General features: G+C 38.6%; 1 protein-coding gene across 7 annotated transcripts in view; it reads right to left on the bottom strand.

Moving 5' to 3' along the window:
• The window catches only part of MGAT4C (MGAT4 family member C), a 343,053-nt gene that overhangs the window by 37,019 nt on the left and 289,194 nt on the right, over positions 1-16,840 (bottom strand). Inside the window, exons 4-6 of one of the 7 annotated variants that reach the window (XM_081956619.1) lie at positions 8,085-8,168; positions 6,355-6,391; positions 65-105 (exon numbers count right to left, since the gene is read on the bottom strand). The exons of 3 other annotated variants lie outside the window; for them this stretch is intronic. The gene's annotated coding sequence lies outside the window, so the exon portion shown is untranslated. The remainder of the gene's footprint in view (positions 1-64; positions 106-6,354; positions 6,392-8,084; positions 8,169-16,840) is intronic. 3 more of the 7 variants (XM_081956622.1, XM_081956623.1, XM_081956621.1) reach the window with 3 other exon arrangements.

Here is a 16,840-nt window from a genome sequence, read left to right as displayed (position 1 = left end):
TTCATGTGGTTAGAGAAGCTTTAGACGGCATAATTAATATTAAGATAAAAAACAATCCACTTACCATGTATTTTAAATCTCAGGTTGAGCCTTCACCTTCTTTTTCTAGTTGTTAATAGAAAAAGTGGGTAAAAGAAGCTGAGGCAGTGATGTGCAGTCAGGTGAAGCAAGTGAGGCACAGCCTCACCACTCTCATCATGAAAAAAAAAAGTAAAAGGAAAAAACTGAGCTAGTTGCTGCCTCACCGTGGATGACTCTGCTTAACCTCACTGGTGCTCTCCCTACCAAAGTGTAGTGACTTCCTCCCCAGGCCCCCATTCATTTCTCTCTCACACACACACAGCTGGATAAAACTATATAAAAATCTAGCCCAGCTTCACTGATTACAAGTTTGAAAAGGCAACATGGCTCCGCCTGCAATCAAACTACACTTGGGGAGGGAGAGCACAAGCGAGCACTGAGGAGACCACAGGAGGAGGCAGGAAGCCAGGCAAAGAGCCATGCTGTAGTACACACACTTCCCCCCAGCCTCTTTCTTTTGGAAGGCTCAGATCGGCTCCCCTCCGGCTTCTCTGCCTCTCCTCTCACCCCAGCCTGCCAGCAGGAGGTGGTGGGTGGGCTTTATTGTGTTCCAGGCATTTCCCACCCAGACAGCAGGCTGCATTTGCAATGGTGGAGGTGTTTGGGAAAGGCAGCAGGGGAATGGGGGGGGGGGGATGGCAGAGGAGCTGCTTTCAAGCCACTGGAAAAGATATCCAATCCAACTTTTGTGTGTGTGGGGGTTTGTTTGAGAGTGAGTGAGAGAGGGAAGGGGTAGGAGAGATAGTCCAATCCAACTTCTGTGTGTGTGTGTGTGTGTGTGTGTGTGTGTGTGTGTGTGTGTGTTTGAGAGAGGGGGAGGAAGGGAGAGAGGGAGGAAGGAGGGGAAGGAGGGGAAGGAGAAGAAAAAAAAAAGAAGGAGCAAAGGAGAAAAACAAATGCTGTCGCTTTAAATTGGAACTGAGCATGCCTGGCTGTGGAATTCTGGGAGTTGAAGTCCACAAGTCTAAAAATATTTGAAACTCAGCACTGTGTCAGTGCCTCGCCAGTCATAAACCTCACCGCACGTCACTGAGCTGAGGTAATACATTGGGTTGTGTATCAGTATATTACTTTGCTTAGGGATATGCCTAAAATGAAATTAGATACTGCTTGTTTAATAACAGAAGAAAAGAGGTTTCCCCACAGAAATTTATTTATTTGATTTGTTAAGTTTGCCCAACTCAAAAGAGACTGTTTACAGCACCTTGAGCTTCTGAATGATAGACTAGAGATAAATCTTTTCTTTTTGAGGGAAGAAGTGAATTTTTGAAATCTGAGTCCAATTATTTTGATTCTTTAATACTTCATGACTTACTGATCATAAGGGGGTAAATATGGACAAAGAGTTAAAGATCTCTTCTTGGTTTAATTTTCTGCTTCCTTTTTGTCTAAAACAATGATAATCTAAATTAGTTGCCACTGCTTTTCTTCCAGACACTTTTAAACTATTCCTACTAGAAGAAATACAGCTAATTTTAAACTTTACTGTATATCTCTATAATTTGTTCATCTCTATCATCTCTAATTATAGTTTAAATACATTTACCATTAAATACATTTACCATTAAATACAATTACATTAAATGCAACGCTCTTGCGAGTTTAAATAAAATTGTAACCTGCTTAATTAATTATTGCCCAGATTAGGCACCTTCATATGTGCACACCCAGAATAGTGGCAAAGTAGAAATTAAATTATTGTGTCAAATAAAGAGCTGAATGTTCCTAAAGAATGCTTGAAGAATATCAATATTCTGGTGTTTTCCATTGGCAATTCACTCTTGAATTCACTCTTAGGTCGAGCTAAAATACCACTATTGAGGGTAAACAATATTTGCCATTTTACAAAGCCATTTATGTCTGCAAAAAGAAATTGGCATTGAGAAATTAGCATTAAATTCTTGCCATGTTAAATTGATCATAAAATATGTAAGAATAGAATTCTTTTTATTACAATATTATTTTCATTAAGGAAAAAATTGACATCTGCAATTCAACAGAAATTAAAAGAATAAAGGCTTCCTTTAAAGCATATGTTCTCTCTGTTTTCAGTGATAATGCTTTATGAGAGAAATGTGGCATGAAATGTACCACAATGAGAGTTTTGATGAAAAATATTCTCCTGAAACAAATGACGTGAGAAGAGTATAGGAAATGGACCAGAACACAAAGCCTGAATACATAATTGTCCAAACTTCTTTTCAAGTACACTGTGATGGATAGCTAACTATTTTTCTTCACAGTCAGTTGATATATTAGCATAACGACAAGAATCCCCAGGATATTTTGCTCCTTTTCTTAACATTAATGTAATTAAAGGGCGGGGAACCTTCTTCAGAGAGAAAGGGAAAGAGATACAGTAAGGAGCTGCCGAAAAGAGGGGGAAAAAACAATCTATAGCATTATTAATCAATTGTTTCTAGCGCTGCAGTGGAAAATAATCCATTTTGAAAAAGTAGTGAACTATGTCCAACTACGTGTCTATGAAAAACCATATGGAGCCCTTTTCCTCTTCTTGCTTTGAAGGGTTGAAGCAGAAGATCATGCTGGGTGACTCCCTTAATCTTGAGCCATCCCTTGGTGGTGTAGGAAGCTGTTAGACACTGATGCCATGAATCAATAGAATGGAGAATTCATATTTCTCCAAAAGGCTTTTTCGGGTATTTCAAAATGTGCCCAAGGTTCTATAGCTAGAGGGCAAAAGTCTGTATAGGAGAGATACCTTGATGCAGAAACCCTAGGTTGTTCTTGAAACATGAAAACTTACACGTTCTTTTGTGCCTTTTTAATAAATTAATATAGCCATGGCTGCTTTTTATGTCCCCAGAAAATTAGATTTTAAATTCTGCGGAGAATATTCAATCATTCTAAACTGGGGCAATGTGTGTGCACCAGTTGTGCTCAACATCAATAAACCTCTACAAAATAACTTTGTACCTGACATAAACTTGAGGAAGCCTTTTTTTTTTTTTTAAAGGAGCTGAATTGCAAAGTATGAATTTTATCTTAAGTGTAAAGGTTTGGAATGAGAATGCCGAGACCCATGTTTATGTTTTTTGTTGACTGTGGAACTTGCAAAGATCAATCACTCTCAAATCAATCTACCTCATGGAGAGTGGTCTTATATTAAAATATGTTTCAGCATGTTTTTTTTAAAAAAACTCTCCTCCCCAAATGCTTTTTTTAAAAAAAAAACGGATTGGATTGGATTTATTAGATTTATATGCCGCCCTTCTCCCAAAGACTCAGGGCGGCGTACAGCATTAAAAAACACATAGTACAAAAGTTAAAAGGAAATTAGAAACAGTCCAAAAAACAAATCCAATTTATATAACACTCACATTTTAAAAATTAAATAAAATTAACAGGCCAGGCCGGCTTGCTGGAAAAGCCAACTTTTTAGGGTGCGTCGGAAGGACCGGAGGTCAGGGATTATGCGAAGCTCCGGGGGCAGCTCATTCCAGAGGGAAGGTGCTCCCACAGAGAAGGCTCTCCCCCTGGGGGTCACCAGCCGACACTGTCTGGCCGACGGCACCCTGAGGAGGCCAACTCTGTGGGATCGTACTGGACGGTGGGAGGCTATTGGTGGCAGTAGATGGTCTCGCAGGTACCCTGAGCCTAAGCCATGGAGCGCTTTAAAGGTCATAATTAGTACCTTGAATCGCACCCAGAAGACAACCGGTAACCAGTGCAGGCCGCCTAAAAGGGGTGTAACATGGGAGCACCTAGGTACCCCCATGATAACCCGTGCGGCCGCATTCTGGACCAGCTGAAACCTCCGGGTGCTCTTCAAGGGCAACCCCATGTAGAGAGCATTGCAGTAGTCCAGGCGAGAAAGGACGAGGGCATGAGTGACTGTGCACAGAGCATCCCGATCCAGGAAGGCAACTGACGTACCAGGCGAACCTGGTAAAAGCCCCCCCTGGTCACGGCCGTCAGATGTTCTTCTAAACTAAGCCGCGTATCCAGGAGGACTCCCAGATTGCGAGCCTTCTCTGAGGGGGCTAAAATTTCTCCCCCTATCCTCAAAGATGGAACAAGATGCACAAATCGAGATGACGGAAACCACAGCAACTCAGTCTTGGAGGGATTGAGTTTGAGCCTGTTCCTCCCCATCCAGATCCGCACAGCCTCCAGGCATCGGGACATCCTGTCGAGGGCATCGTTTGGGTGGTTTGGGGTAGAGATGAAAAGTTGGGTATCATCAGCATATTGATGATACCGTACCCCAAAACCATGGATGATCTCGCCCAGCGGTTTCATATATATGTTGAACAGTAGGGGTGAGAGAACCGACCCCTGGGACACCCCACAAGTGATGCACTTGGGGGTTGATCTCTGCCCTCCAGTCAACACAAACTGCGACCGATCCGATAGGTAGGAGGAGAACCACCATAAAACGGTGCCTCCCACTCCCAACCCCCCCCCCCGAGTCGTCACAGTAGGATACTATGGTCAATGGTATTGAAAGCCACCGAGAGGTCTAATAGGACCAGGACAGAGGAGCAGCCCCTGTCCCGGGCCCTCCAGAGATCATCGACCAACGCGACCAATGCCGTCTCCGTGCTGTACCCGGGCCTGAAACCCGACTGAAACGGATCCAGGTAGACAGCTTCATCCTGGTACTGGGGAAGCTGACGTGCTACCACACTCTTGACAGCCTTCGCTACAAAGCGACCGTTGGAGACCAGACGGTAGTTGGCTAAAGAGGCTGGGTCCAAGGAAGGCTCCTTAAGGAGGGGCCTCACCACCGCCTCCTTCAAGGCGGTGGGAAAGAACCCCTCTCTCAATGAACCGTTGGTAATCACCTGGAGCCAGCCTCGTGTCACCTCCCGGGAAGCCGAAAATAACCAAGAGGGACACGGGTCCAGCACACAAGTGGCAGCACTGAGTCTCCCCATAATACTGTCCATGCCTTCGGGGGTCACAGATGTAATTATTGCATTCTTACAAACTAATTGAATCAGTTTTCTTCTATGCATTGGACATGTTTATTTTGCACATCAATGTATAATATTTCATTTTAATTAGAACTAATATAAATAATACTAATATTAATAATCTAATGCTTTGATTATGATTAAAAAGGTCACATTCTGGAGAGCCATCTTTTCAGATATCTAAAAGGCTTCCTGCTCCACAGAACAGACCATAGGAAGCGAAAACTCACTGACAACTTTCACTGTGGTGGCTGTAACTATACAGGTTAATGTTATATGAGAGAAAACTAGCATCCAGATCTCCATTTGGAGAAGCAGCAATGTGTGAGAGAGTTTGTGTGGTGTTCTGCATTGCATTTGCTTTGATGCCATGCAAAGAGTCGCATCCCCAGTTGCCCACACTCTCTCCAAAGAGGCTGGATGTGGAAGTATGAAAACAAGCATTCATGCATATTCAAGGCAGGGAATCCACAGTAATTTTCAAGTCATAAACTCATAAAATTGCATCGTGATATTTATCTTTAAAAATGAGATTTAAAAGGTTGGATGAAAAAAGGAGCTTTCAATGGTGTTAAATTGCCAAAAGCTGTTTCCAGGTGCTTTTTCTTTTTCTTTCTGAACTTAGATATCGAAAAAAATAATAACCCTTTTGTAAAAAATTGAAAAAAACCCACGATTCATGGAAATTATGTATAATTTTACAAATTCTTCATGTACTCAAGAATCCTCTCTCTGATTCAAAGTTTCTTTTAGGCAGGTGTTTCTTCAAGTAATTGAATGCTAAATAATGGACTGCATCTCTAAAATTGTTCATTAGAATTAACTGAGAAATGAAAGAATTATTATTTCAATTGAAATATTCATTTCAAAAGAGATAATACTTGGGATTGTTTGAAATAAATACTGCTGCTTCAATCATATTGATCAATATTAAATGCAGTAATAAGTTCTACCCTACAGTTAAAAGCATTGAATATTGCTAAGCTACCATTTAAAAAGAAATAGCTAAACATCTTTGTAGCACCCAGGGCTGATGAAACTTTTAGCCCTACAGTTGGAGGGAATCAGGCTGGTGAAGGCTGGAAGCTGCACCTCTAATTTGCTTCTTTGTTTGAACGTGGAAGATTTATCAACACAGCACAGAAGTGGAGAGGCTCAATGCAATGCTCTGGAAAAAATTCAGAAATAAGAAACAGTACGCTTAGAGTTTTGTAATGTTCCAATTTCATGTGCGAGAAAAACAACTAATTGAGAACTCTGCAAACAAAAAAAAATCAGCACCAAGCAAAAGTGTGTTGCAAGTTTGCTGCCATTCTAAAGGAAATTCACTCACCCAGAAAGACAAGTAGCACTGCATAACTTTTTCTTTCCTGTAAAAGAAATGTGTTCACTTATGTGTGAATGTTCCAAGCAAATCATTCTCTTTTTCTTGCTGAATTTCTCCCCTTACCGCCCCCCCAAAATCCCTCCAGTGGATGATCATAATTATTTTCAAATGTTACCTCATTATTACATCAAAATGCAAAAAAAAAAAAAACCACCCAAAACCCCAAACCCCCTGTCCTTCAGTTTGATTGGAAGCAGGAGACAAATGCAGCCCAGACAACTCTTCCACAATGGACAACCTAACCCTGAGCGAACTTGTTGTTAAATTGCCCCCTGTCTCCCACTATCAAAGTGGATCCTGGATGCTGTGCTGCAATGGAGAAATGGGAAATGGAGGGGCCAGCATGAGGGAAGGAGGAGGAACAGGGAGAAGAAAGAGGGAAAGAGGCCTTCTCCTTCCCTCACACCAGCTGCTCCATTGCAGCACAGCAGCACAGCCCAAGATCCACTTTGATAGTGTGTGTCGGGGTGTGTGGATGTTAATTTAACAACGGTTCACCTGAACCAGTGCTAACCAGCTGAATCTCACCACTGATTTAGCCTATTTCCAATTAGAATCAAGTAAATTAACTTGCCCCATCCTCATGGTTCTTTGCCTACTCATCAGCTCTACGCAGCAAGGTTGTTGGTGTGAAAGTTCCAAGAGTTGCCCTAACTAATTTACGAGCCCCAAGACGAAATAAAAAAAAAACATTTGTTTATTAGGACTAACATCTTGGCATGGACTTCTGTGTAGCTGAAACTAAATCACACTTAATGGCGTCTGACCTTTACCCCTGTGTCCCCTTCCCTCTGGCTGAGGTCATCAATCACATTCTCCAACAGGACGTTATGGCAGGGTTCTGGACATGCACATTCACATCCCAGTACAGAAATATGAGACTTTTACTCTGGCCAAAAGTATGCATGGCATTTCCCTCACCTTCTCAAGGTGATAGTAGTCATGGAAACGCCTTAGGCGTTGACAGTTGGATTTTTCTAGTTTTACTTTTATGTATGCACTCACAAGCAGGTGGGACAATTACATTCAAATCCAGATGTAGCTCATTCACATTGCATTCATAGGTGAACTATGTACTAGGATAGGAGTGTATAACTTGGCCTTTGAGTCATATACAAGGTTCAGCATTCAGGTGGGGTCTCAACAAACATATAGACAGTGACACTCTAAACTAAATTAATTATAGATGACATGGTTATTATACAATCATTTCTTCTTGCTAGCATGTTGAAATTGGTAGCAACTTTAGGAGCACTTCTGATATTGCATTCAAAGTTTTTATGTTTTGCATTTGGCTCTGAGAACTCAAATTTTTAACCTCCAAATTAGAATATTAATACAAATGAAAGCATGTCTATATATGTGCCTAGTTGATCAACTACATGTGAATAGATCAGGCTAAGGGAGTACTGGCAAATAAAGAACAGTTTCAGAAACATATGCAAAGAGTTGCCAAAATGGTATGAGTCTGTATAAGTTGGATATACAACTCCCACCTGGCCATTTTAGTTGTACAATACAAAGAAATTAATCATTGACTGAGTTTAAGACCTGTTGGAAAAGGAAGGACATTGAAATGACATTGAAAATGAATGGAGTAAACTTCTATCAATCTGTCTATTAACTCCTAAGGTGGTAAAGAAGGCAAAGGAACAGCAAATTAAAACAATCTCTACCATGTTTTCCAGAGCTTAATAATGTCATCTTAGGGTGAGAAAAACAATCCAGTAAGAGACAAGTCTTGAAGAACTCCTGAATACCTAAAAAGACAGAAAATCAATACAGGCCATAACTATTGGCACAGGCATGTAATGAAGTGTAAAACTTTGGTGTAACAACAAATTAAAATACCATTAATGTCTAGGTTAATGAGGGAACATAAAATGAATTTTAACATATACGTGTTCTTTGCTTTCCTCTTTATTAAAGGGGCTGTGAAGCATTCCACTGTGAATGTCAATGAAGAGTTAGGACTGAGAATAATCCATTAAAAGCCACCCCTTCTCAAAATTTTAAAGCCAGTGCCATAGTTTAAATGAGTAACAAGCTTTGCAGGGAAAAAATTACATGAAGATTGCAACAGGCAGGTTAATTGGGTTCATGTCTTGAAATGTCTTCTGAATTGATTATCATCCATTTTTTTCCCATTGATACAGCTCCAACTTCTGACTAGAGGAGAAAAGCATTCTCACTGCAGACTGACAGTAGTAGGGGCTGAGCTATTTCAGACAAGAGAAGTCAAATGTTTATAAAGAGAGAACTGATGATAGATGATAGATAGATAGATGATAGATAGATAGATAGATAGATAGATAGATAGATAGATAGATAGGCAATAGGCAATAGAGATAGATAAATCTGTCATTTCTTCTACTTCCCTTTTGTCTACAAATGCAATACAATTTATTTCATTTAGTATGTACATTTCTGGGAGTCCTTTTGTCATTTATTGTCATTTTACTTCATACATAAATTGACCATCTGACTACATTGTCATTGTTTGTCCTAGCAGTGCTACTATACATAGTTGTATTTCCAGTTTCTCAAAAAAAAAAAATCTCTTATAGAAAAAGTGTCTGTTTGGACAGATGGTGGCCTGCTGGATTATAGAGACTGATGACCTACAAAGTGAGAGATAGAAGACAACATGCTCAGTTTATTTAGAGCAGGGGTGTCAAATTCCTGGCTCGCGGGCCAGATGCGTCATGCGCAGACCATGCCCATGCCTGGCTTAGTGAATGGGGAAAAAAGTCCCAATACATCATGTGGCACTGCCATAATGACATGAGTTTGACACCCCTGATTTAGAGCCTCAAATCTGAAAGCATCTTGTGAAATGCATCATAGGTAAAAGCAAATTGGTTTCTATTCAATTTAGCACTATGGCAATAGTTACAGTAACATTTTTTCCAGTTATGTAATTATAATATGGAGAAAATGTCTAAATCATATAGTTACTTTCTGTAGCATTATTAACCAAAAAACAACAAAATGATACAAGCCTTCATCATGTTGTTCCTTCCATCCCTAGCTTTGATGTGGTTTAAAGCAATGTTAGGTGACATTTTGGGAAGGCTGAATAGCTGAATGGTAGAGCACAATCTTTGCATGCAAAAAGCCCAGGCTCAACCCACACAATCCCCACAAAGGGCTTGGAAAATATTTTTTGTCTCAAATATTGAATACTCATTGGCAATCAGCAAAAAATATCAGTATCAGGAATTGTGCTATGTTGCTTTAATGTTCAATGAAGACTTCAAGATATCTACTTAAATATAAAGTCCAAGAGACTTTCATCAAAAATCATAAGAACCTAAAGAATCTAAATCATGCATCAAGAGTTACATTTCCAAAAAAAAACACATTTATATTTTAATGTTATAATCCTGTATAGATGCTTGACCAAACTTCATAACATTTTTCCTATTATTTCTTGCCACTTTTCTTCAACAATGCCTTAATGCAAGCTTCTCCACCCATGACCCGAATGACAATTCTGGAAGTTAAGCAGCACCGATATAAGAAGTACTCAGATTTGGCAGATAGAGTAAAAACTACCTTCAAAATTCTTCTTCCCTATAAGGATTTGAGTCTTATTTTCCCTCACAGAAGATATCACATTGTTGAGACTACTTCCTTAGGATTGTCTCCCACAGAACTAACCCAGATGCTTTGGTAACGTGATCAAGGGACAAGCTCATATGTCAAATGTGAGTTTCCATGTGTTGTCCAGTAGAATATAAGAGAAAAAAGAACAGAAGTAGCATATTGTAGAAGGAAAAAGGGTTGGTAATCATACAGTACTACATTATAAAGATTCGAACAACCTGCTTAAATGGCTCTGTACATCTATATGATGCATCACTAAAATTTCATCCTTCTTCTTTTCTTCAATAGAAGAATAGAATAGAAAAAGGACTCATTATGTCCAAGAGCTGAGAGCAGTGATGAAACAAGAAGAAATCCAATTTAAAAACAAACTCTCCACAAACTCCAGTGTGATCTCGTGCCTCCCCATCCAACTTTCCCCAGTTTTATATAATTGGTATGAAACCACAAATGCACCATTCAGGAATTTTCATGGCTGAGATTGAGCCAACATCATGGATACAGACTGACCTGAGAACATTGCTTTAAGCATTGTTTTAAAGGCAGCAACTAGATGCATGTAGTATAGAAAACATTACACAAGTGTGAGATGTTGATACTGATAAAAGACATTGCTACTAAGAGAAAGCAAAGTAACAAGTATCCAAAACATACTGAAATCAATACATGTATTCCTATTTAATTTAATTTGGATCAAGCTAATTTTATGCTGATTCCTTTCTCAGATGAAACAACTATATAGATAATTGGTACACTCTTCGTTCCACTGAATCAATGGCAGAACAATTACAGGTTATACTTGGTTTATATGTGTCCTATCTTGTGATTCTGAGTATATATCTTGGCAACATGAATCTGAGCTAATAATGGATAAAAAGAAAGAACGAAAGAAACAGAGAGAGAGAGAGAGAGAGAGAGGGGGGGGGAGGAAGGAAGGAAGGAAGAAAGAAAGAAAGAAAGAAAGAAAGAAAGAAAGAAAGAAAGAAAGAAAGAAAGAAAGAGACAAATATGTTTTTAAACATATCAGAACCAAGACAATGCCTTATGAAAACAGTAGTTCCTGAAACCAAGACTGCTAATGAAGAACTATTTCAAACCTTAATGAACTGTTTCATCATTTTTTTTTATAGTGGAGGACATAAGTGTGATCCCCAGATCAATATTTCCAGCAGAGTTTGAGATACTGGATTAAAAGGGGGAAACTGGGGAAATGAGCTAATAGATGTATTGATGATTCAGTTCTTGATGTTATCTCAGCAACCAAGGTCAGGAAACATCAGAAATCCAGCAATTCAAATCTACAAATAGTACCAATGCAGGAATGTGATAAATTAAAAAATTGACATATCAAAGGTGGATAAAATAGTTGAAAATCTAGAATCCATGTACAGTACTATCTAGAAAAAAAAATGTAGCCAGGACTTTGGCTTCATATTGTTGACTTTCAACATAACAAATGCTATTAAAAAACCCCACAAGAAATCGAAGAATACATAAAGATCAATTTGCCTTAATTAATATAAATTCCAGACGAATTATTGCTGAAGAAGAATCATTCCCCCCCCCAAAGGAAATACTAATTTCATTAACGTTGGAATTCTATGATACATTTTTTGAACAAACATAACCATAGAAATGTACAGTAGATATTATAGATTTGGACTTCCAATTTTTTTATTCAAATTCTTACCAAATAGTTTTCAGTAAATATAGCAGTTATAGTAGTTTATTAAGCAGTCGTTGATTAAAATTAGGAAGTAAATTATAAATGTAATTAAAGTTTCTTAACTTGGTAAATCAGAATCAGAATTGGAAACTGCTATTTCATTTTTTATAACTAGCTGGAGACACACATGAACAAGGAACAGTCTACAGTTTACTGAAGATGTCAAATTAATGAAGTCCATTAGTGAAGAAACATCAAAATGCCTCATGATGTTCAGTATAAAGGAAAGTTGGATAGGGGGGGATAAATTCAATTCATGTACTAGTAAGGACTGCACTGATTTGAGTCTTATCAGAAACCAGGTATATTGGATTGTTCAATTAAAAAGTGGAATAATTGCAAAAACTTTGGAAAAAGCAAATACAATATTTCCAGTTACAAAGAAAGTGCTCTCATTCAGTTTGACAATATAGGTGCATACAATTAAAAGGACTCTGTGATTTTATTCAAAGGCAATTCAGATATGTTGCTTCTTGAACCAAATTGCTTCATAACTTTATATCTCAAGTATTCAATCAGATACTTTTGCATTGCTTTAAGAAATGTGATGGTAGTTTCATGGAGTCTCTAGTACTTTATTACTATGCTTCAAGCATAATTAATATTTTCTTTCTAGTTACTCACAGAGCTAATAAGAACTAGAGATTTATAATATGTTCTCTGATATCATTCTGAGTACCTATCCAATAAGTCTGATCACTTTTGTAAACCTTTTTAGAGTGTTTGGGTGAATGTCACCCTGCTATCTACATCTGCTTTTCTGCTGGAATTTGTTTACAAAGGGTCACTAGGAGAAAAATAAAGAAATTAAGATTTATTCTGTTACTCTTTCACAAAAAGAAAATCTATCATTTGTTTGTTTCTGCTACTTGTCTGTTTTGGATTCACTACAAATTGGGCCTCCTGGGTTAACTGTTAGGACTATTCAGTATGTATGCTATAAAATTTCTTATCATTTATTACATATACAATCATGAAAACACATTTATCAAACTTTTTTTAAAAAAAATAGGGCCATACATAACCTTTTTCCATTTAAAAGTGATGAAGACTTTTGTACAATTTAATATATTCATTTGTGTGTGTGTGTGTGTGTGTGTGTGTGTGTAATCTTTCTCACACATGCACATATGCTGGATATTTGCAAAACTATCTTCGTTCAGCATTTTGTTTCTTATAATGATCAGCCCAAAGCCATCTCACAAAGTTTATTTTTTAAATCAGTTTCTTGCAGTGAATATTTGGAGGCAAACTACCTTCAGTTCAGATCAGTGGTAGGTTCTGGATCCCATTGCAACCGGTATGGTGCAACGGGGCTGGGCGTCCACCACATGAATGCGTGCAGCACATGCATGCATGCTTACCACCCGCGATACTCCATAACGCCTCCACAATGCTGCCGCAATGCTCCAGCTGCTCGGTGGAGCATCATACAGGCGCTGTACGTTCCATGCATGTGCACGGAAGCCCTGAAAAATTCAAATACCGGTAAGGAGCGTGGGCAGGTGGGTGGACACTCTGGAGCACCGTACCAGAATGGTACCTGGTGCTCCCGGCAGGCACCGGTATGTCTGTACCGGGGCGTATCAATCGTAACCCACCACTGGTTCAGATATAACATTGAATTGCAAGGTTGATAACCCTGACTAAAACCATCTTCTTTTAACTTCTCCAATTATTTTTTAAAGCCATCCAAGTCAGTGACCATTATAACACATTTCTGAACATGAATTACAGAATTATGTTCTAAGTAAAAAAAAGTAGCTTCTTTTGTATATTCCAAAAATTTTAGTCAGTTCCACTAAGTTAAGTTCTGTCCAAAATTAAATTTAACATGAGAGGGTAATTTTTCACTAATTTCATCATATGTGTTTTAACTGTGAAAAAATTAATTAATTATAAATAATAAAAGTAATTGTTATATATGCTGTTTGTTTGCAGTGTTCTATAGGTAATGCAGGTTCAGATATTGTGCATTTTATATATCCATGTTAGAAGATACTTTCAATCCAAATGGTATTTAGCGTGTATTTCAATGACATTTTATGTGTGAAGGAAAACCTTCTTGTAGAATTCTCAAGAAAAAAAATGTATATTGAATAGAAACTATTTCATAATTGTACCTCCTTTTACTAATCTTTTATAAGTCTCCAAATATGTGCCTGTACCTATTATCAAAATATCATCTTATGAATTTCTCTATCTCAAGTTACTTGATATGCTAATTTTGACCTACAGTTTAAAAAAATCCACACATTTTATTTATATTTAAACACTCTGATTTCTCAGTGTTCTAAAGACAACCAAATAAAATGAAAAGAAGCCTTTTTTCCTTAGACGTATCAAAACCAAAAATGCCACCAAACTGCCCTTTTATTTAATTTAGTATAAACCAGGGGTGTCAAACTCGATTTCATTTGAGGGCCGCATCAGGGTTGTGTTTGACCTCGTGGGCCTGGGTGGGTGTGGCCAGCTCAAGTCACTCATGTTGGGGCCGCCTGCGATGGTCTGAGTGCTCTGCCAGCGAAAACAAGCTCCCTAGTTTCATTTTTGGCTACAATGGCCTCCTGCAACTATTTGCCAGCAAAAACAGAGCTCGAGAGGGCAACTCCCAAGCTCCATTTTCACTGACAGAGGCACCACGGATTGGTCCATTGCTGTTTTCATGGCAGCCCCACACGCCAGATATAAGCACCCCATGGGCCAGACCTTGGCCTTGAGTTTGACATCCCTGGTATACAGGTTACTAAATGCATTTTTGTTTAGTAAGTAACTTCACTGCTTTAAGTTAGTTGCATAAAGGAGCTAATTTGTATAATTCAGCATGACTGTCCATAAGGATAAAATGATGAGAATTCCAAGGAAGTGAATATTCAAGGCTGGTCTAAGATATTTTGCTTCCCAAGAGGAAACAACTGATGCTTATCACTCAAAAAGCATAGCATCATAGCAAATGGTCCCCCCAAATCACCATCTCTTTGATGCTCTGGAAATTATAGCAATGTTTAAAAATGAAAGAGCTACATGCAGAAAAATTATAAATAACAAAATGCAAATTTTCTATTTTTTTCAATGTCAAACTTTTTCACTGTACACAAGACGTGACTATTTAAAACAATATGAAATGATAATGAGTTGACTTTATAATGATTTACTTAAAATGTATCTTATTAAGTAAATCTTTATAAAGTCAAATATAATCATTTTCTTTGAAATTCAAGTTTTCCCAAGGAATTGCCAAAGTCCTCTTGAAATTGGTTCAGTTCATATTTGAAATGGGAACTATTGAACAGTTCACCATGGGATAAAATTATATGCAGATTTATTGAGATGGATTTAGCGTATATATAATTTCTGTGTGCTTGTATATGTTTGTTCTATATATCAAGTCATTTTTGATTCCCGGTGGCTACCTGCATTAGTTGCTGTTTTCTTGGCAAGATTTCAGCAGTCGTTGCCATTAGTTCAGCAGTAGTTGGTAGGGCTGAGAGACAGAATGATGGGCTCAAGGGTACTCACCTGACCTTGTGCCTAAGTTGGTATTTGAATACTCATTTCCTATCATGATTCCTTCACTATGCCAAACAGGCTCTCACATATACATACAGTAGAACATAATTATTGAAAACAATGGAAGGAGAATTCACAACCCATGAAATCCTGGGTCTATTTCTATTAAAGACTTAAAAAGGATGGATGGATGGGAAGGAGAGAGCGAGAGAGGGATGCTCACTATAACAGCATTGCCAAAAAAGCATTAAGAGTTGTTAACCTAATCTTGCATAGCTTTTTTTCCAGTAATATTGAAATGCAAACTAGGGCATACAAAACTTTTGCTAGACCAGTTCTTGAATACAGCTCATCTGGAACCCACACTGCATATCAGACATAAATACAATTGAATGAGTTCAGAGATATTTCACACGAAGAATCCTCCACTCCTCTGCTCGCAACAGAATATTTTATGCCACCAGACCAGAGGTGGGTTCCTCGCGGTATGGTACAGTACACCAGAAGAGGTAGTAAAAATCTGGCGTACTGGATAGGACTGGTAGTAATGGTGGCCTGGTTATGCCCCCGAACTTCATCAGAAGCTTTTTTAAAAAGTTTTTTTCCCCCCTGCCTGTTCAGGCAAGGGGAAAAAAGCTTTAAAAATAATAAAAAGAGAGGGGGGAGGGAGGGGGGAGGAAGGGAACAGAACGGAAGGGAAGGGAAGGGAGAAAGAAAGAAAGAAAGAAAGAGAAAGAACTTACTTTGCAGCCGGGAGATTAAGCAAAGGAGAAAAGCAAATGCTATCACTTTAAATAGGAACTGAGCATGCCTGGCTGTGGAATTCTTGGAGTTGAAGTCCACAAGTCTTAATGCTGCAAACTTTAAATTGAAACTTGCTTTAAATTGAAAAGCTGCTAAGAAGGAGGTTTGCAAAATGACATTCAGCAGTTTGTTTCTGGGCCAGCTAAACAACAAACTGGATAAAAGATAGGATTCTTATATGGTTCTATGTTTTTGAAGTTTTGGGGTTTGTCCAATAGGGGCTTTGTGTTTCTAAAAGGGTTTGAATGATTCCCTGCTTGTGAATGGAGCCAAACTTTCTATAGGATCATTATCGCTATCTGGCAGGAATGTAGAATGAACCTTTCTGGGAGTAATATTTTATTTTTGGGGGGGGTTGTTGGTTGCTTCCCACAGAGGGAAGGGAGAAAGAAAGAAAGAAAGAAAGAAAGAGAGAGAGAGAGAGAGAAAGAAAGAAAGAAAGAAAGAAAGAAAGAAAGAAAGAAAGAAAGAAAGAAAGAAAGAAAGAAAACCAGTACAGCAATTTAGGGCTATAAGACTACTCAGAGGTCATCTAGTCCACCCCCCTGCTGCAGCAGGAAACCTTACATTTTCTGGATTATTTTGGTGCCTCTAACAGAGAGGAAAATTGCCAGAAAGGAGAAGGAGTTTACTAGGACAAGGCTGCCACGCAGAGGAAGAAAGAGATAGTCCTTGACTTATGACTACAATTGAGCCCAAACTTTTGATTGCTAAGCAAGAGCGTTGTTAAGTGAGCTTCACCACATTTTACCCAATCCATGACATCTCCTGGTGAATGACATC

The sequence above is a fragment of the Natrix helvetica genome, assembly GCF_964273705.1.
Source record: "Natrix helvetica genome assembly, chromosome: 6".
In the NCBI taxonomy this organism is placed as follows: Eukaryota; Metazoa; Chordata; class Lepidosauria; order Squamata; family Natricidae; genus Natrix; species Natrix helvetica.
Note: the sequence above shows the minus strand (reverse complement) of the source record. Positions and strands in the feature narration are given on the sequence as shown.